Source organism: Oncorhynchus mykiss, chromosome 30 (genome assembly GCF_057628025.1).
Source record: "Oncorhynchus mykiss isolate SJ-2025 chromosome 30, ASM5762802v1, whole genome shotgun sequence".
Taxonomy (NCBI): Eukaryota; Metazoa; Chordata; class Actinopteri; order Salmoniformes; family Salmonidae; genus Oncorhynchus; species Oncorhynchus mykiss.
The window spans coordinates 24678715-24701058 of record NC_143051.1 but is presented as its reverse complement, the minus strand read 5'-3'; the positions used below and the strand labels follow the sequence as shown (position 1 = coordinate 24701058).

At 43.5% G+C, this 22344-nt stretch overlaps 1 protein-coding gene and 1 pseudogene across 18 annotated transcripts in view; both read right to left on the bottom strand.

Annotated features, from left to right (window-relative positions):
• Positions 1-22344, bottom strand: part of LOC110488157 (thyroid hormone receptor beta) — a 118010-nt gene that overhangs the window by 51296 nt on the left and 44370 nt on the right. For 6 of the 18 annotated variants that reach the window (XM_021560232.3, XM_090227882.1, XM_090227879.1 and 3 more), the window contains exon 2: positions 19537-19654. The exons of 10 other annotated variants lie outside the window; for them this stretch is intronic. The gene's annotated coding sequence lies outside the window, so the exon portion shown is untranslated. Of the gene's footprint in view, positions 1-3762; positions 4216-19536; positions 19655-22344 lie in introns of those variants that run through there. 2 more of the 18 variants (XM_090227887.1, XM_090227878.1) reach the window with 2 other exon arrangements.
• On the bottom strand, positions 15425-16710 carry LOC149970242 (uncharacterized; annotated as a pseudogene).

Genomic DNA, 22344 nt, shown 5'->3' with positions numbered 1-22344 from the left:
GGCCCTTCTACCCCATTTAAGAATGATGGAGGCCACTGTGTTATTGGGGACCTTCAATGCTAACGAAATGTGTTGGTACCCTTCCCCAGATCTGTGCCTCGAGTGGTAGGTTTGAGCCCAGGCTCTGTCGCAGCCGGCCCCAAACCAGGAGGTCCATGGGGCGACGCACAATTAGCCTAGCGTCGTCCGGGTTAGGCCGGTAGGGATATCCTTGTCTCATCGCGCACTTAACGACTCCTGTGGCGGGCCGGGCGCAGTGCACGCAAACCAGGTCGCCAGGTGCACTATTTCTCCTCTGACACATTGGTACGGATGGCTTCCGGGTTGGATGCGCGCTGTGTTAAGAAGCAGTGCGGCTTGGTTGGGTTGTGTTTCGGAGGATGCATGGATTTCGACCTTCGTCTCTCCCGAGCCCGTACGGGAGTTGTAGCGATGAGACAAGATAGTAACTACTAACAATTGGATACCACGCAATTGGGGAGAAAAGGGGGTAAAATAAAAAATAAAAGAATAAGGCTATAACGTAACAAAATGTGTAACAATTCAAGAGGTCTGAATACTTTCTGAAATCACTGTATTTCTGTTGTTGGGTATATTACATTTGTGTTATTTGATGACTATTATTTAAATCACCAGCAGCATACCACCCTGCATACCACTGCTGGCTTGCTTCTGAAGCTAAGCAGGGTGGTCAGTTCCTGGATGGGAGACCAGATGCTGCTGGAAGTGGTATTGGAGGGCCAGTAGGAGGCACTCTTTCCTCTGGTCTAAAAAAAAGTAATATCCCAATGCCCCAGGGCAGTGATTGGGGACACTGCCCTGTGTAGGGTGCTGTCTTTCGGATGGGATGTTAAACGGGTGTCCTGACTCTCTGAGGTCATTAAAGATCCCATGGCACTTATTGTAAGAGTAGGGATGTTAACCCTGGTGTCCTGGCTAAATTCCCAATCTGGCCCTCAAACCATCATGGTCACCTAATAATCCCCAGTTTACAATTGGCTCATTCATCCCCCTGTAACTATTCCCCAGGTTGTTGCTGCAAGTGAGAACGTGTTCTCAGTCAATTTATGGATAAAAAATAAATAAATGCTATCTCATCTCTATAAAGCTGATGCCTATAATGACTGACAAAATCACTATTTTAGTAGTTCTTCAAAGTAAATAAGGCATACTTTTATGAATGCTGAATACCAACTATCAATCACTTAGATCATAATTTTCAAGTAGAGATACCTCGCAAAGCCACTACCCTCTCGATCGCGCACTCTCTTTCCGTGTCTGCCCCAGACGAACCTAACATAGAAGGTGTAAAAGAAACACCCAGACAAGTAACGCGCAATGGATTATGGTCATTATAGTTAATTACCACGTTTTCTGCGCTAAACCAGAGAGGAAGAGGCAAAGCGAGAGGGATATCCCAAAATCTGTCTTCTCCAGCGAGTGGCGTTTTTTTCGGGCTTGATCTGATTTATCTCTAGAGAAACTGCGCAATGTGCGCATTTGATTTCCCAGGAAGAAAAACAATGAACAAAATGGAATTCAAATAATTTAACAGACGTCGGTCAATTAGTTATTTAAAAACAGAAAAATAACAGAGTATACCCCATGACAAAATTATAGAATTGCAAGAAATAAGAGCGGTGTGAACAGTTAATGTCATGAACAGTGCGAGTGAAAAAGTTTTGGAACCCCTGCAGTAGAGTACTGCACAACGCAGGAAGGAAAAGGGAGAAAGCAAACTAAAGGAAACAACTTGTTTATTTGTTTTGTTGACTCCATTAGTTCAGTGCCACGTAGCCAATCCTCTTCTGGTGGCAGTAATCACATATCTCTGGCTGTCTGTCGCACAAGTGAATTGAACTGCATAAACACTTTTCGGGAAGCTCATAATAGAACTGAATTTATTTTTGGTAACAGACATATACAACAAATGTGCAATGTGGACCCAGAGGATATCACTTATAAGTATTAATTAAAACGCTCGTTTCCAAAGTGGTCCTCGATGGCAAAAACAATAACACATATAATGTTTAAAAGAGAAGACAAAATTACAAACCATAAATACATTCATTTATATTGACACCCTAAAAAGTGTCACTATTCACTGCACTTTTCCCTAACCTTAAAAATCCACCATATTCATTTCACATGAAAGAAATCTATTCATTGCATATCATACCTATCATTCAAATATACACTCCTGACCAGCAGTATGGGGCACAAGGGGCAGTAAATGAGCGAATGTTAATATTTCATGAAGTATCGTTTACATATTATTATACTTTTAGTCTGAAACAGCTCACATTTCATCATTGGTACTGTGAGTGAGTGAGTGAGTGAGTGAATGAGAGAGAGAGAGAGATCTGCCCAATGCATTCTGATCAACTATCATTTCCCTGTGTTTCCATGGTGATTGAGTTATATTTGAGGTTGACTCAATGATTCAGAGGAGAGCTTGGCATTCATCTCTCATTCTCCTACATCTGATGCACAGCACTTAAAAACACACCAGGCTTCAAAGTTCTTCATCAAGCCAAAAATGGAATAAAATAGAACAGGAATATAATATATCCATTTGCGTTCTTTGAAAGTCCATTTGCCAGAATACAATGATTCTGTAATTCTGTAAAGAGATTGAAATTAGTAATTTTAGCTGTCAAATGTCACATCCAAGTTCTTCCATAAGAACTGAATATACTACTGTAGATAAAGACTATAAATATGCACACTTATCTGCACAACAAATGTAGAATGTTTTCTTCAAAGACCCTCATGTATCTACAGTTGGGATTCAACCCCATATTACTCTGAATCTAAAAGAGTTCCCTACTGTACATTCTGTGGCTTCTCTCTGTATATAATCTCTGGCTAGAATACCATGTACTAAAGCTGTTATTTCCTCTTGAGATTGACGACCAGATTGTCTTGTAGCCCACACACAAGCTTGCACGCACGATTCACACCCAGCTTGTCATGTAGCATACTATACAACAAATACATGTGATTAAAAGCAGAACTCATATTTCAAGACATGGTACAGTATATGAGCAGGGTTGGGGAGTAATGGATATGTAATCCATTACATGTAAGGGATTACAGAAACGGTAACTGTAATCTGTTACGTTACCAGCAAAAATGTTGTAATCAGATTACTTTTAAATTCAGAAAGGATGTTTGCGAGAAAAAAATCTGACACTTCTCTATTTTCTCAAAGACATTCGAATCAGCATTGAAAAAAGGCACAACTTTAAGTTTGTTCCACCTGAGCAAGTCCAGTTCTCTGCTGCCAATGACTGGAACGAATTGCAAAAAAAAATCTCTGAAGTTGGAGACATATCTTCCTCACTAACTTTAAGCATCAGCTGTCAGAGCAGCTTACCTTATCGTACACAGCCCCTCTGTAAATAGCCCATCCAACTACCTACCCCATCCCCATAATGTTTTTATATACTTTTTTTGCACACCAGCATTTCTACTTGCACATCATCATCTGCTCATCTATCACCCCAGTATTAATTTGCTAAATTGTAATTACTTCGCTACTATGGCCTATTTATTGCCTTACCTTCTTACTCCATTTACACACACTGTGTATAGATGTTTTCTATTGTTATTGACTGTACTTTTGTTTACTCCATGTTTAACTCTGTGTTGTTTTGTTGTCGCGCTGCTTTGCTTTATATTGGCCAAGTCGCAGTTGTAAATGAGAACTGGCCTACCTGGTTAAATAAAGGTGAAATAAAAATTATAATAAAGTCTTACCACAAGCCAGAGACCACCATGATGACACACCAAATGTGTTTGATGGATTGCGGGAAAAGAGCAGGAATTGGCTTTTGTAGGACATAGTCCAAGCTATGTCTTCCAATGGTGTGACTGCTGTCGGCATCCAGAGATTATCCAACTTGATTAAAGGCTTGGAGGTAAGGATGACAGCAGTGATGTAGTCTACGGCGATACAGATATTAGGCTGATATTACTGATATCTACATAAAACTCATTGATGTGAATCACCCTGCAATGCTCTCATTTACCTATTTACGCCCTACGGATTGTAGCCGATGTGGATGGCTGTTCACAAATCTAAATGTGTATTTAAACCCAATAATGGTTGAATTCTTGAAGTTTAAGCTGCCTATCAATAATTGTTTTGGACAGCCAGTGAAAAATGTGCTCCTGCAACAGCTGCATATTGCAGATCCCAGCCTATGGAATGAAAGTGAGACTTTTCTTGCTCAATCTAATACATGCTGGGAAAAAATCCATAGGCCAAATGGACACATGTTCAAACTTGCACACTTTGGATAGACTTAACGGGGGAAGTCTGTTGTTGCCACATCCATTTTTGGAATTATAAATTATATATATAGTACCAGTCAAAAGTTTGGACACAAAGGGTTTTCCTTTATTTGACTGTTTTCGACATTGTAGAATAATAGTGAAGACATCAGAACTATGAAATAACACATATGGTAGTAGTAGTAGTAGTGTAGTAACCAAAAAAGTGTTAAACAAATCAAAATACATTTTAGATTTGAGATTCTTTAAAGTAGCCTTGATGACAGCTTCTACAGCTGGCAGACAGACCGGTCACGAGGAGGCTGCTACAGCGGGCAGACAGACAGGTCATGAGGAGGCTGCTACAGCGGGCAGACAGACAGGTCATGAGGAGGCTGCTACAGCGGGCAGACAGACAGGTCATGAGGAGGCTGCTACAGCGGGCAGACAGACAGGTCATGAGGAGGCTGCTACAGCGGGCAGACCGGCAGGTCATGTGGAGGCTGCTACAGCGGGCAGACAGACAGGTCATGTGGAGGCTGCTACAGTGGACAGACTGGCAGGTCATGAGGAGGCTGCTACAGTGGACAGAGCAGCAGGTCATGAGGAGGCTGCTACAGCGGGCAGACCAGCAGGTCATGTGGAGGCTGCTACAGCGGGCAGACAGACAGGTCATGTGGAGGCTGCTACAGCGGGCAGACAGACAGGTCATGTGGAGGCTGCTACAGCGGGCAGACCGGCAGGTCATGTGGAGGCTGCTACAGCGGGCAGACAGACAGGTCATGTGGAGGCTGCTACAGTGGACAGACTGGCAGGTCATGAGGAGGCTGCTACAGTGGACAGAGCAGCAGGTCATGAGGAGGCTGCTACAGCGGGCAGACCAGCAGGTCATGAGGAGGCTGCTACAGCGGGCAGACAGACAGGTCATGAGGAGGCTGCTACAGCGGGCAGACTGGCAGGTCATGAGGAGGCTGCTACAGCGGGCAGACAGACAGGTCATGAGGAGGCTGCTACAGCGGGCAGACAGACAGGTCATGAGGAGGCTGCTACAGCGGGCAGACTGGCAGGTCATGAGGAGGCTGCTACAGCGGGCAGACCAGCAGGTCATGTGGAGGCTGCTACAGCGGGCAGACAGACAGGTCTGAAGGACAGAATGTGTTTCTGGGAACCAGATGAATGCCAGTACATGTATATTGTTCTTTATATGTAGTCAGTGCTAGAGGGGGTCAATACAAACCCGTCACAGAATGAATGGGCAACAATGAGTTGAGAAGAAATACATTACACTATAACTGTAAACCTGTAGCTAATACAGTACTTATGCTTATAACTAGCCTCAGCAGAGGGCGATAAACAGAACAGGGTAGTGTATTCATCCACTTGTGGCATGACAGTCATCTACTGTAATTATATTTACTGAGGTGCACCAAAGGACAAATAGCAGAGGAAAAAAGCTTCCCCTAAGGATAGAGCGCAGATAGAGGGGGGAGCAGTTCTTATTGAAGAAAGAAAAGAGGGATGGAGGATTGAATAACTGCCGCAAGCCAGACAGAACCACTTGATCTGTAAGCTTGTGTGTGTGGATGTGTGTGTATATGCGTGTAGCACTAAGCTCCTGAACTGACCCCCAGAGAGAGATAGAGAGTACCGAGGGAGAGGGAGAACCAGTCATGTGTGGAGAACACACAGCATTGGAACACTAGATCAAATGAACAGCGCAGAATCGTCTAAAATGCATGAATCCATTTGGCTCCCCGGGCCCCGCCCCCTCGGTCTCTCTCTCTCTTCTTTCCTCACTCCCTGCATCCCTCCACTGTGCCAGTCTGAGTGCAGGTCAGATGAGGACTGCTATCAGCGCGCTCACAGAAACAGCTCTCAGCTCTGCTTTGTAACCCACTTTTTTTAATAGTTTTCATCCATATGCACACAATTTCAGGGACAGAATGACAGAGGGGAAAAAAAGGGGGCAAAATAATTTGCAAACCCATTGCAGTAGAGAATGGGGAGAAGAGAGGGAAGGGGGTGGGGGAGAAGAGAACGAGGGAGGAGAGGAAGGGGCAGGAGGTGGGAGGAGGAGAGGAGGGGGAAGGAGAGGTGAGGTCGGTGTGAGTGGGGTAGTTTGGTGAGAGAGCAGCACAAATATAGACAGCATCAGAGAGTACAACGTCCGACTGCCACTGTCCTCCCTCCCTCCCTCCACCCTCTCATCTCATCAAAAGTGTGCACCCGCCCCGCTCTGACAGAGCACCAAAATCACCACAGTGCATGCTGGGGAAAGGCGAGGGTAAATCAGGACAAACGCAGGGACTAAGGATACTGCGGTAAAAAAAAGAAGATAGATAAAGAAGGAGAATGAAGGGGGGGAGGAGGAGAGAAGAGGGGGTTGTGAAACTAAATCTGCTAGTTTCAGCGAGTTTAGGTATCTTACATGGCATCCTGTTCCTGTGTCTGATGCAAGTTTGTGAAAACGCGTATTGTTACATTTATTGCCATCGCATCGAGTCATTGTTTCAGGGTTGAGCAAACGAAAATAAACATGTATTTCCGTGAAGACGTACCAACTAAACTGGTAACCACTTCCACACAACAAGGGCTTTTTTAAGCATGTGTGTTTCAGCTGGAGGCCGCAAGGGGATGTTGATTGTAACGAATCACATGGTTCCGATTGCACTGTAAGGGGCTTGTCACATCATGAGACCAATCAGCATCATCTTGGTTAAACAAAGAATAAAGGATTAATAAAATATAATATATAGTTAATTTGGAATGTATTCAAATCCCTTGACTTATTCCACATTGTGTAATGTTAGTCTTATTCAAATGTGGGTTTTTTTATATCCTCATTAATCTACACACAATAATGGCAACGCAAAAACAGTTTTTTAGAAGAAAAAATATATATATCACATTTACATCAGTATTCAGACCCTTTACTCAGTACTTTGTTGAAGCACCTATGGCAGCGATTACAGCCTTGAGTCTTCTTGGGTATGACGCTACAAGTTAGGCACATCTGTATTTGAGGAGTTTCTCCCATTCTTCTCTACTATCTCAAGGTCTGTCAGGTTGGATGAGGAGCGTCGCTGCAGAGCTATTTTTTAGGTTCTGGCTGGGCCACTCAAGGACATTCAGAGACTTGTCCCGAAGCCACTCCTGCGTTGTCTTGGCTGTGTGCTTAGGGTCATTGTCCTGTTAGAAGATGAACCTTCGCCCCAGTCCTGAGAATTCTGGAGCAGGATTTCAACAGGGATCTCTGTACTTTGCTCCATTCATCGTTCCCTCCATCCTAACTAGTCTCCCAGTGCCTGCCACTGAAAAACATCCCCACAGCATGATGCTGCCACCACCATGCTTCATCATAAGGATGGTGCCAGGTTTCCTCCAGACGTGACGTTTGGCATTCAGGCCAAAGAATTCAATCTTGGTTTCATCAGACCAGAAAATCTTGTTTCTCATGGTCTGAGAGTCTTTAGGTGATTTTTGGCAAACTCCAAGTGGGCTGTCATGTGCCTTTTACTGAAGAGTGGCTTCTGTCTGGTCACTCTACCATAAAGGCCTGATTGGTGGAATGCTACAGAGATGGTTGTCCTTCTCAAAGGTTCTCCCATCTCCAGAGAAACTGGTCTGTCAGAGTGACCATTGGGTTCTTGGTCACCTCCCTGACCAAGGCCCTTCTCCCCCGATTGCTTATATAGACAGGTGTGTACGTTTCCAAATCAGGTCCAATTTAATTTACCACAGGTCGATTCCAATCAAGTTGTAGAAACATCTCAAGGATGATCAATGGAAAAAGGATGCACCTGAGCTCAATTTCGGGTCTCGTAGCAAAGGGTCTGGATACTTATGTGAATAAGGAATTACATTTTTTTATCATTTTTTTAAATGTCTAAAAACCTGTTGTCATTATAGGGTATTGTTGGTAGATTGATGCAGATTTGAATTTATTTAATAAAACTGGCCTTCTTAAGACTAGTTGAGTATCTGGAACATCAGCATTTGTGGGTTCGATTACAGGCTCAAAATGGCAAGAAACAAAGAACTTTCTTCCGAAACTCGTCAGTCTATTCTTGTTCTGAGAAATGAAGGCTCTTCTATCCGAGAAATTGCCAAGAAACTGAAGATCTAGTACAATGCTGTGTACTACTCCCTTCACAGAACAGCGCAAAATGGCACTAACCAAAATAGAAAGAGTAGTGGGAGGCCCCGGTGCACAACTGAGCAAGAGGACAAGTACATTAGAGTGTCTAGTTTGAGAAACAGACACCTCGCAAGTCCTCAACTGGCAGCTTCATTAAATAGTACCCGTGAATCACCAGTCTCAACGTCAACAGTGAAGAGGCAACTCCGGGATGCTGCAGGTACTACGTAAAAAAAACAAAGCATACCTCATGCCTTTCAAGCAACTTTTTTCAAATCATCATTGGTCGTATCATGTAGCCTTACAATGTATTAAACATCAAAATATGTAGCCCAATGTTTGTAGAACAAGTTATATTATTAACTTTACATTGAGCATATAGGAGTACCTATTTTTGTTAACCGCTCAACACAGAATAGCCGCATGTGCTCACTCCCTCAAATCATTTGGAGAAAATATTTGTTCAATTGTATTCTTCATACTAGAAAATAATGCAACGGAATTATAAGCAAATCTTGTCTGCTAAATGACCTGGTGTAGCCCACAGCCATATGGCATAGCCAGATCAGTACCTAACATCAGGGCAACTCAGAGTATGCTATTCTGTTCTTATGAAATAGACTACATTTTTTTCACATCATGTTTCTTCATACCTGTCTAAAATATATAATGGATTTATTGTGAAGGTGTAGGCTATATTACATGGATTTATTATACTTTTTAAAGATGTGTGGAAGCCAGGAGACGCGAAATGTATTCATGTTAATCAACTGTCAATTACCATGAGGCCGACAGTTATTTGCTTGACAATCACTGGCTGACAAAATTGTGTGACCGCCACAGCCCTAAGTGGGACTATCATTTGTTTTTCAACAGGACAATGACCCGAAACAAACCTCCGGGCTGTGTAAGGGCTATTTGACCAAGAAGGAGAGTGATGGAGTGCTGCATCAGATGACCTGGCCTCCACAATCACCCCACCTCAACCCAATTGAGATGGTTTGGGATGAGTTGGACCACAGAGTGAAGAAAAAGCAGCCAACAAGTGAGAGAGAGAGAGAGAGAGAGAGAGAGAGGGGGGGGGGGGGGATTGAGAGAAAGGGAAGCGAGAGATAGATGGATAGAGAGAGAGGGAGAGAGTGCAAGAGAAAGACCGTGGCTAGTGTTTGTTTCTTGGCAGAGCCACAGGAAGCAGTCTGAATCCTGAGTCCACACACTGTGGCATTCCAGCCAGGCCATGCCATTCACCAAACACCACAACAAAGTAGAGACAGAAAACAAACATTGTGAAAATGAATAAATAAACTTTTGTACAATTAACTTGCTGAAGTCAGACCCATGACACTTTCACACATACTGTACTCAGTATTTACAGTCCAGCAGAGACTAAAGAGAGAGCGAGAGAGAGAAAGAGAACGTTTCTACACTACTCTGGCTCCATGCTTTAAGTTCTGTGTTCCTCCCACCCCCTACATCCTCCTCCGAATGGTCTCCTCTGTTGTCCCAGAGGTCTCCAGGAGAATGTGATAGGTTGCCAAACTGCAAATAGGTCAGCAATAGGGGCCCAAAGATTTTCTCCAAACTCCTCCTCCAAATGGTCCGTCCCAGCAGTGCCGGTGCCAAAACCTGGATACCACATTGGCCGAGCCCTAGCTAGCTAGGAAACCTGCCAAACCTTGTCACAGACACAGCTAGCCTAGCTCTACAGTAAGTACCAAGCACACTCCTTTTGACAGCTACACAGAATTGAATTTCACTACCTACGTGAGAAAAGTTGGACAAAGAATATATCAAACTCTGCCAGATGTCCAACCAGGAAGAAAGAAAACTCAAACAATGTGATGTCACATCGGTTACCAAACTACAGGTGGAATTCCATGGATTCTAGAACCATAAAGATTTGTCAGGGGACAGGACAGATTTTTCTCTCTCTCTCTTTTCTCTTCATCCTCTTCTCTCAGAAGAGGAGTGGACTGGACCAGTCACTGTCTTAGACCTGAGCTCACATTGCTCCACAGTTGGAGACAACAGCCTCTTGGAAATCTCTAGGAAAAATGTTTCACTGCTCCTTTGTCTCTGTCACTCTCCATTAAATACTACTACTCTACCTTTCTTTCGCACATGCAACCTTTAAAGTGTTAGCAAGTGCATTGTTAACCCTTTGGCCTATATGGATAAAACACATTTTATTCGTCACATGCTTCGTAAACAACAGATGTAGACTAACAGTGAAGCTCTTACTTCCTTAAATTTGGATAGGACCAAATGTAAATGTTTCTAACAGAAGGAATATGAGAAGCATATGCATAACCATGGTAGAATGTTACTGTACAGCCCTGCATTCCAATCAGTGACCAAAACGGCAATTTTCAAACTGTATATGGATGGTTGTCATGGTAGTTGTTATGGCGCCCTAATAGCAGCCTAAGCAAAGAGCTCCTGTAAATATGTACAGAATTTAGTGTTTTAAATTGAGTTTTTTTTTAATCAGCTGTTTTGTTTTTGATAAAATAGTTTTGTTGCATATTTATTGTATATTTCTAGTAGTTTTGACCCACAGATTTGCACATGGACTGACAGGTCAAATCAAATTATTTTTGTTTGAATGATGCATCTGGACACTCTACCATCTTTTTTGTTTCACCTGGCTGTTGATCCTTTGAAAACATCTATCGAAGAGTCACCTGAAGCTTGAGAGGAAGCTGAGGCAGAGGGCTCGTAGTGAGGACGACTGGCTACTATTCTGAACTGTGTGTGCTGAACCTTCTGGTGCCCAGAGCTGCTGAGGCATCACCCAAGTGGGTGTCATACATTGTGAAGGAGGAGAAGTCCAGTAGCTACATGACTCAGGCTGGTTCCCAGAGTAGCCCTCTACATGATCATTACCAGACTCTTCATCAACCATCTCCCAGACCACCTTCCTCTGGTCAAGCCATGAACAGTCCCTCTCCATCTTTGGACGATGTATGAATTCAAAATAATTGGCCTCTATTGGTTGACCTAACTATAGCTAGGTTACTCATGATGTATTTCTTGTTTGTTTTATGCTTTTGAAGTGCAATGAGACTTATGAAAAGCGCTATGTTATAAATTATTATTATTCAAATATAATTAGAATAGCCAATCAACGTGTGTAATACTTCAGCAAAAACAAAATAACAACTATAGAAGAATACATATGGTCTGCATCCCAAATGGCACCCATTCTCTTATTTTGTGCATTACATTAGTGCACTATATAGGGAATAGGGTGCCATTTGGGACTCATAGGCCTACATGGTTTCAATGTAAATATGATCTCCCGATGGTTTCAATGTAAATATGATGTCCCGATGGTTTCAATGTAAACATGATGTCCCGATGGTTTCAATGTAAACATGATGTCCCGATGGTTTCAATGTAAACATGATGTCCCGATGGTTTCAATGTAAACATGATGTCCCGATGGTTTCAATGTAAACATGATGTCCCGATGGTTTCAATGTAAACATGATGTCCCGATGGTTTCAATGTAAACATGATGTCCCGATGGTTTCAATGTAAATATGATGTCCCGATGGTTTCAATGTAAACATGATGTTCCGATGGTTTCAATGTAAACATGATGTCCCGATGGTTTCAATGTAAATATGATGTCCCGATGGTTTCAATGTAAATATGATGTCCCGATGGTTTCAATGTAAACATGATGTCCCGATGGTTTCAATGTAAACATGATGTCCCGATGGTTTCAATCTAAACATGATGTCCCGATGATTTCAATGTAAACATGATGCCCCGATGATTTCAATGTAAACATGATGCCCCGATGGTTTCAATGTAAACATGATGTCCCGATGGTTTCAATGTAAACATGATGCCCCGATGGTTTCAATGTAAATATGATGTCCCGATGGTTTCAATGTAAACATGATGTCCCGATGGTTTCAATGTAAACATGATGCCCCGATGGTTTCAATGTAAACATGATGTCCCGATGGTTTCAATGTAAATATGATGTCCCGATGGTTTCAATGTAAACATGATGCCCCGATGGTTTCAATGTAAACATGATGTCCCGATGGTTTCAATGTAAATATGATGTCCCGATGGTTTCAATGTAAACATGATGTCCCGATGGTTTCAATGTAAACATGATGTCCCGATTCCAAACAAGACAACATTTTAATGTTTGTCATTTAAGGACATGCTCTTATCCAGAAGGACTTACAATTAACGCATTAATCTTAACATAGCTATGTGAGACACATCACAATCGTATCAAGTACATTTTCCCTCAATAAACTATTTATCAGAAAAGTCAGTGCTAGTGGAACAGAGAAGTGTCTCGAAGGCGGCGTGAGTTATTTAAGATACTCTTCAAAGAGGTAGGGTTTAACCCCCCTACTTTTTTCAATTTCCACCTGAAGACATACCCAAATCTAACTGCCTGTAGCTCTGGCCCAGAAGCAAGGATATGCATATTCTTGGTATCATTTGAAAGAAAACACTCTGAAGGAGAATGTAGGAGAATATAACACAATAGATCTGGTTTAGATTATACAATGAAATAAACCATACGTTTTTTCTTTTTATTGTTGTATTATCTTTAAAATGAACAAGACAAAACAAACATTCAGATAGGATGATGGGGACAATTTCAGTGAAAAAATAAGAGGGCAACAGTACTTGTGCAAAGTTTCAGAATGATAACTTCTAAAATGAGTGTGCTACATGACATTTATCATGAAGTCACCCAGGTGTCCCACACAAGTAGCCCAAATGTACCCAAGTGGCCAAATTGGTGAAGGTATACATTTAGAAACAAATAACTATATACAAAATGCCAAAATGGTATTCTAACACCCCCCCCCCCAAAAAAAAATGGAGAAAAAAAATATGGGGGAAAAATGAAGAAAACAAAATATACATTTACAAAATAACATGGGTAACTATTTACACACTTTCAATATTTGGAAGACCCTCAGTCCTCTATCAAATCAAATGTATTTATATAGCCCTTCGTACATCAGCTAATATCTCAGAGTGCGGTACAGAAACCCAGCCAAAAACCCCAAACAGAAAGCAATGCAGGTGTAGAAGCACGGTGGCTAGGAAAAACTCACCAGAAAGGCCAAAACCTTTCCTTAGAGAGGAACCAGGCTATGAGGGGTGGCCAGTCCTCTTCTGGCTGTACCGGGTGGAGATTATAACAGAACATGGCCGAGATTTTCAAACGTTCATAGATGACCAGCAGGGTCAAATAATAATAATCACAGTAGTTGTAGAGGATGCAACAGGATAGCACCTCAAGAGTAAATATGAACAGTTTAGGGTTCCATAGCTGCAGGCAGAACAGTTGAAACTGGAACAGCAGCAAGGCCAGGTGGACTGGGGACAGCAAGGAGTCATCATACCAGGTAGCCCTGACGCATGGCCCTAGGGCTCAGGTCCTCCTCCGAGAGAAAGAGAGAATTAGAGAGAGCATACTTAAATTCACACAGGACACCGGATAAGACAGAAGAAGTACTCCAGATATAACAAACTGACCCTAGCCCCCCGACACATAAACTACTGCAGCATAAATACTGGAGGCTGAGACAGGAGGGGTCAGGAGACACTGTGGCCCCATCCGATGAGACCCCCAGACAGGGCCAAGCAGGAAGGATATAACATCACCCACTTTGCCAAAGCTCTACACAATATTGTGCTGCTGAGGTATAATAAACAGATTATATATATATATATATATATATATATATATATAGAGTACAGAGAACATAAGGTTGAATATATTATGACAGACCAGCTAGATCTACTGTTTTTATTATATTACAACAGACCGGCTGTATATACTGTCTCCATTTCACTTTGGCCATTGTTGTGGGCCTGCCCTCACCTCAACAGCCTCAAATAGGCTATTTCATGTGGGTTGGGGTGGGGCGGCATAAACATTTCATCACTTTTCATTACATTTCATTACATCATTTCATCACAATTCATTACATTACATTACATTTTTATATATTGCTTCTAAAATAAAAAATAAAATCACAAATAATATTTGCATTAGCATGAGAAGGGCATTAGCATGAGAAGAACTTACCGGTCCAAAACGGTGACATTGTTCCTCTTCTGCAGGCACCGTTACAGATTTGTACACAGTTCAAAAAATATTCCTACACTTGGGAATCGCTAAGTGAATCGTCCTACAACAATCTCTGTCTCACACTTCCGATCAATTTCTTCTAAAATTGTGTGTACATCTGTATATCTAGACTTAGATTTAGCTTTCCCTGACTTAGCCACCATACTGATTGATAAATAAAACAGCTGAATCTGCGCGTTTACCAAAACAACGCTGTGCGTAAAATGCGTAGCTCCTTCTGGAATAAAACTTCAATAGCGAATGACTCTCTTTACGCTGGAGTTTACGACATGGGTTGGTCTTCCAACACACAACCATTGCATATTGCCGTTTACCTCAGCTCATTGGCTATCTACCCAGCTAGATTTCAAGACGATCAGTGGTCATTGGGTTAAAATACAGTCAATCAACGAAACAGTGGTCATATCATTGGTGCACAGTGATGTCATTACTTGTTGTCTTCAAATCGGTTTCTTTCAGTCAACACGTCCCGCGAAATGGCCCATCAGGTTTGGTTGTGTTAGAAACAAACCAGTTGATTGCAATGAAACCAAAGATGACTGGAAAAGTCACGTTCTGTGTGGGTTATTTACCTGGAATGTGTCGTCGAAAATGCAATGAGACGGAATTCACGACACAAGCGGTTCACAAAATGTTTTGTGTTAGGCTATAAAAATGAATTTTATCAAACAAAAGATCATTCATTGTGTAATAATGAGCATTGGGATTGCAAACAGACGAAGATCGTCAAAGGTAAACAATTTATTTTAATGCAGTATGTGATTTTGTTACGCCTGTGCTAGTTGAAATTGTTGTTTTTATGGGGCTCTATCCTCAGATAATCGCATCGTATTCTTTCGCAGTAAATCATTTATTAAATCTGACAGCGCAGTTGGATTAGCAATATTCTAGGCTTTCGATACATGTGAGACACTTGTATTTTCATGAATGTTTAATATGACTATTTATGTAGCGATCACCGTATGTTGTGGAATTTCAGCCCGCTACCGGGTTCCGTGCTCAGAGAGGTTAAGTCGTTTTCGAAAGATGGGCAATGACTCCGCTGTCCTGACTGCAGGGGGCTTGTTCCACCATTGGGGTACCAGGACAGAGAAGAGCTTTTGACTGGGCTAAAAACGGGAGCTTCCCGGGAGGGCCAAGAGACCAGAAGTGGTTGAGCGGAGTGCTCGGGTTGGGATGTAGGGTTTGAGCCTGAATGTAAGGAGGTGCAGTTCCCTAGCTGCTCCGTAGACAAGCACCAGGGTTTGAAGATGACGCTTCGACTGGAAGTCAGTGGAGTGTGCGGAGGAGCGGGGTGACATGGGAGAACTTAGGGAGGTTGAACACTAGGCAGGCTATGGGATTCTGGATAAGTTGCAGGGGTTTGATGGCACAAGGAGGGAGCCCAGCGAACAGAGTGTTGCGGTAGTCCAGACGGGAGATGACAAGTGCCTGGATTAGGACCTGCACTGCTTCCTGTGTGAGGAAAGGTCGTACTCTACGGATGTTGTAGAGCATCAACCTGCAGCAGCGAGTCCCTGCTTTGATGTTTGCGGAGAACAACAGGGTGTAGTCCAGGGTCACACCAAAGTTCTTTGCACTCTGGGAGGGGGACACCATGGAGTTGTCAACCGTGGTGGACAGGTCTTGGAGCAGGCAAGCCTTTCCCGGGAGAAGGAGCAGCTCTGTTTTGTCATTTGCTGTAGAGAAAAAAGGAGAGGGCCTAGAAAATGAGCCCTGCGGGACACCAGTAGTGAGAGCACATGGTGCAGACTCAGATCCTCTCCACGCCACCTGGTAGAAGCAACCTGCCAGGTAGGATGCAATCCAGGAATGTGCAGAGTTTGAGACGCCCAACCCTGAGAGAGTGGAGAGGAGGATCTGATGGTTCATTGTGTCGAATGTAGCGGACAGATCTAGAAGGATGAGAACAGAGGAGAGAGAGTAAGCTTTCGCAGAGCAGAGAGCCTCTGTGAGAGAGGAGTGCGGTCTCATTTGAGTGAGCTGCCTTGAAGCCTGACTGGTCAAGAACATTGTTCTGAGAGAGATAACGAGAGAGTTGGTCAGAGACAGCACACTCAAGTGTTTCGGAAAGAAAAGGGATACGGGTCTGTAGTTTGGAAGTCAGAGGGGGTACAGTGTTGGTTTCTTGAGGAGGGGAGCGACTCTGGCCATCTTGAAGTCAGAGGGGATGCAGCAAGTGGTCAGTGATGAGTTGATGAGGGAAGTGAGGAATGGGAGAAGTTCTCCAGAGATGGTTTGGAGAAGGGAGGAGGGGATAGGGTTGAATGGGCAGGTTGTCGGGCGGCCAGACACCACTAGGTGCAGGATTTCATCTGGAGAAAGAGAGACAAAAAAGGAAACAATGTAGTGAAAGACCTGGAGGGAAGTTGCAGTGAGATTAGTAGGCAAACAGCCTCTAGTGAAGATGAGGTCAAGCATATTGCATGCCTTGTGAGTGGACGTGGACTGGAAAGGGCGTAAAGAAATGTAAAGAAAGAGGTGGAACATTTTTTATTGAAGTCAGGCGTCGGGAGGTTAAAGTCGCCAATTACAATGAGTGGTGAGCCATCGTCGGGAAATTAGGTTATCCAGATATCAAGCTCATTGACTTTCCAAGGGCACCTGGTGGGTGATAGATGACAACAATGTTAAGCTAGAGTGGACAAGGGCAACATAGGCCGGGATGAACTCAGCCTTCTTGACCACAGATCGGCAGTTCCAAACTGTGCAGGGAAACTAGGAATTCCACTTTGGTTGTGGGTGCGGAGTACAATAAATTAGAAAAGGTTGCAGCCATGGGGTGGAGAGCGTCTGTAAAACCTACAGGGAGATGAGAAAACTGGGATGGGAAACACACACATACTTGCCAAAGCTACAAAATGAGATCATCAGAAAATAACTAGCTAAGATACTCAAGTGAGAGAGTGGTGTGGAGTCTTCCTTTCTTTCCTTCCTCCAAAAACTACGCAGATCAATTCCACCGAATTCGGCAACAGTCTTTGTTTGTGTGACAACCCCGCCGCCTGACAATACTGCTGCTCTAAATAGGGAATACCGTTTGCCATTTGGGGCGCAGTCAGAGAGATGACTGCATTATAAAAGAGATCATTGTAATATTTTCACTGAGCTAATCACGTTCCTAACCAGCTTGGTGCCTTTATTAATGGCTTTATATTAAACTTCAACATGCAAATACATTTAGCGTGGTTCTAATCGTCATAAAGGCTTCTGATTAAGGCTTGTATGTCCATCTCTATCACACTCCAATCTAAAGTACATTCCTGGGGGTCCCATAACATAACAAACCGAGGGACTAAATTGCTTTGGGGAAATGACTGCTGGATCACTGTCTTAGTGTGGACAAACAGATGGGGGAAGAATGGAACAACCTAGAAATCTAGAGGCTACAGGATGACCAGAGCGAGAGAGACTGTGGAGTCAGAAGACCCAGAGGCCCACAACAAAACAAACAAATGGAGAGGAACAAAGTGAAGGGCTGCAGAACTTGACCTTGTTCTAAGGCAGACTGTGTGTCTCAAATGGCACCCTATTCCCATATAGTGTACTACTTTTGACCAAGACCCGCTGCACTAAACAAAATTACAAGAGATCGAGATGCATTCTGTCACTAACGAAAGAGTGTCCATATGTGCGGGCAAGCTCAATCAAGAGCAGATGAAGTATTTGAAAGAAAACAAACACTATTTGAACCCTGGTTTTCTGTATAGTGCAGTACACTCCAGTGTTAGACGACAAACGCTCGTACTATATCACGTGTCACCTAAAATATTTACGTCTATTTAAAAGGTCAGGAATTGGACCACATCTGCCAACAACAGCATGCTGAATGAGCGAGCACATGGCCCTGTGAGGCAATATAGAGAACAAGGACATAAGACCTGTACATGGGAAGCATGTTTAACAATGGGTCTGACCCTATATGAACCTATAGCCTTTACAAAAAAACTATTAGGGCTTATCCCTATTGGGGCGGTAGGTAGCCTAGTGGTTAGAGCGTTGGACTAGTAACCGAAAGGTTTGCAAGATCCAATCAACTTGACAGGGCTTTAAGAATTTTAAAAAGAATAATGGGAAAATATTGTACAATCCAGGTGTGCAAAACTATTAGAGACTATAATTGTTGCTAAAGGTGCTACAAAGCATTGACTCAGGGGTGTGAATACGAAATTAGATATTTCTGTATTTTCTAATTTAATACATTTGCTAACCTTTCTAAAAACATTTCACTTTGTCATTATGGGGTATTGTGTGTAGAGTGTGAATATTTAATCCATTTTTAATCCAGGCTGTAACACAACAAAATGTGGAATAAGTCAACGGGTATCAATACCTTCTGAATGTGCTGTAACAGTATACAATCCTTATGGATGACTAACTACAGGCTTAACTGAGGTACAACCAAAACCACAACACCTACTGTATAGCTCTATAGACAATACTTTGTGCACCCTCCCCTTGTGAGGATCACATCACTGAGCCTTTTTCTAAAATGTTTTATGAGTTGGAGAACACATTGGGAGGGATCTCAGACCATTCCTCCATACAGGATCTTTCCAGATCCTTGATATCCTTAGTCGGTGTTTATGGACTTTCCCTCTTCAATTCCAGATAACATAACATCCTTTCCTAAACGTTTGGAACATACAATATAGCTCAGTATTTTTATGATTTATTTGAGTATTTTTATCACATCTTTATAAAGGGGGCCAATAATTATGGACCCCACTGTACATCCCATTAAGATGTTTTAATACATACAGATGACCGGGAGACAAGCTAGAGAGCAGCTGTCCAGCTAACAGCTTGTAAACAAGAGGAACACCCATCGTTTCATGGTTCTTTTTCTCCCACAAAACCTCATGCCTTATCTATATTATGACAATTGAAATTTGGTTGTGTTATTGTGTCAAATGTGTTTGTTTGTTGGCCTGAGTACTTTGAGTTAAGTTATTTGAAAACACACACACACCTTGCAGTCTGAAACAACACAACAGCCCTCTCTCTCTCTTTCTGCTTGAGATGTTGTCGGGTTCAAATGAAAAGCAGCATCCGGGATAATTCTTCGAGCCGTTATCTGGACAAACAGACTGAAATAAAAAAGGGGAAAATAAGAGGGAGAAAATGAGGAAAATACTATGAGCCACAAATTAAACCCATGCATGCTTCCCAAATTGCATCCTATTTCCTTTATAGCACATAACTTTTGACCAGGGCCCATAGGAAATTTGGGACACAACCCATGAAAACCAAAATAGAAAACATTCATGATAAAAGCAGCATTGCGCTGGGGTGAGCTCTAACTTGTTTTTGGAAAGCTTCCTCTCTCTTGGTATCTATTTCACTCTATCCATCTCCCTCTCTCCCACAGTCTCTAACCATTACTTAACTTAAAGAGAAAGACAGCCCAGGTCACATTGCCGAGTTTGTCGCCTGCCTAGCTAGCTACATGACATGATGAGCATAGTGCACGCACACGCACGCACGCACGCACACGCACGCACACGCACGGTCTGGGGTCGAAGCACTCAGGAAAACACAAACAAGATACCTGTCTATCTATCTCCCTCTTTCATTTGCTCACTACTTACTTCATTCCCTACCACCCTCTTTCTCTATTGCCGCCTCTCCCTGTTCTCCTGCCACCCTATTTCTCTATCACTACCTCTCCCTGGTCTCCTCCCACCCTTTTTCTCTATTGCTGCCTCTCCCTCTTCTCCTCCTCTCTCTATTGCTGCCTCTCCCTCTTTTCCTCTTTCTCTATCGCTGCCTCTCCCTCTTCTCCTCCTCTCTCTATCGCTGCCTCTCCCTCTTCTCCTCCTCTTTCTCTATCGCTGCCTCTCCCTCTTCTCCTCCTCTTTCTCTATCGCTGCCTCTCCCTCTTCTCCTCATCCTCCTCTATCGCTGCCTCTCCCTCTTCTCCTCCTCTCTCTATCGCTGCCTCTCCCTCTTCTCCTCCTCTTTCTCTGTCGCTGCCTCTCCCTCTTCTCCTCCTCTTTCTCTATCGCTGCCTCTCCCTCTTCTCCTCCTTTCTCTATCGCTGCCTCTCCCTCTTCTCCTCCTCTTTCTCTATCGCTGCCTCTCCCTCTTCTCCTCCTCTTTCTCTATCGCTGCCTCTCCCTCTTCTCCTCCTCTTTCTCTATCGCTGCCTCTCCCTCTTCTCCTCCTCTTTCTCTATCGCTGCCTCTCCCTCTTCTCCTCCTCTTTCTCTATCGCTGCCTCTCCCTCTTCTCCTCCTCTTTCTCTATCGCTGCCTCTCCCTCTTCTCCTCCTCTTTCTCTATCGCTGCCTCTCCCTCTTCTCCTGCTATTTCTCTATCGCTGCCGCTCCCTCTTCTCCTCCTCTTTCTCTATCGCTGCCTCTCCCTCTTCTCCTCCTCTTTCTCTATCGCTGCCTCTCCCTCTTCTCCTCCCCTTTCTCTATCGCTGCCTCTCCCTCTTCTCCTCCCCTTTCTCTATCGCTGCCTCTCCCTCTTCTCCTCCCCTTTCTCTATCGCTGCCTCTCCCTCTTCTCCTCTTTCTCTATCGCTGCCTCTCCCTCTTCTCCTGCTCTTTCTCTATCGCTGCCTCTCCCTCTTCTCCTCCTCTTTCTCTATAGCTGCCTCTCCCTCTTCTCCTCCTCTTTCTCTATCGCTGCCTCTCCCTCTTCTCCTCCTCTTTCTCTATCGCTGCCTCTCCCTCTTCTCCTCCTCTTTCTCTATCGCTGCCTCTCCCTCTTCTCCTCCTCTTTCTCTATCGCTGCCTCTCCCTCTTCTCCTACTCCTTCTCTCATTCTGTGCTTGAAGGCAGCACAACTTCCAAGCAGCACAGCACACATTTTTTGACCAACGCCAAGATGTTTTTTTCCATGTACTGTATCCACATTTTAGCCCTTTTTCCCCCCACTGCTTTTGTTTTTGACACAATCCTTGGCATCGGCAGACAGAGAATAAAAAATACTTTGTGAGCTAAACAAGTCTAAATCGGCATGTGTTTGTGACAACTTTGTTAAACAACACCAAACCCAACCAAATACTAACAGTGTGAAGCTTGCCCTTTAGCCAACCTAGCCCGGAGTGTGGACCTCTGACAAACTAAACTCAATAATAACTCAAAGGGAAACGGGCCGTGAAGTTATCACTACTCCGTGGTGTGGCAGACCTGGGGTTCAAATAGAATTGATACTTTTAAAATATTTGAACTAGCACTTGATTGAGCTTGCCTGGCTCCAATGGAACCATTGGGATAGTCCCAAAAGTGCACACCCCGTCCATGTGGCATGCACTCTAAACAGGCTCAATCAAACGCTTCAAAGTATATTCAGCTGAAATATTAAGGAGAATCTCCCATCAGCATGGGCTGCAATTAGGAGAGATGTTGACATTGTTTGTATCCCTCAATCTTACCTGCAAAAGACAAACAACACTTCTAATCGCTGATACCCAACAGTTTTTGGTTATCACTTGTGACATCCACTATCCACAGCAACATCATCTCCCACAGTATGCCTAGCACTAAGAGGAGTTATTTCTGACCATGTGAACTGAGCCTGTTACTCTGGGCCCAGGTTACTCAGGCTCCCAGCTTGATTAGAAGTAAGGCCTAGTTGTAGGATATAACCAGGGTCTAGACCCTAGAGTTTATCCTGGTTAGGTCATGTGGTCAGAAAAACTCCTGGTCCATAGGGTATTAAAATGCCTGAAAAATCAATCAAACGTTTGGGGTAGGCCTACATCAGCTCGGACGTGTCCTCTCTGCCAGGGAAGAGAGTGTAGTCATTGCAGCCTGTTGCATTCCCTCCT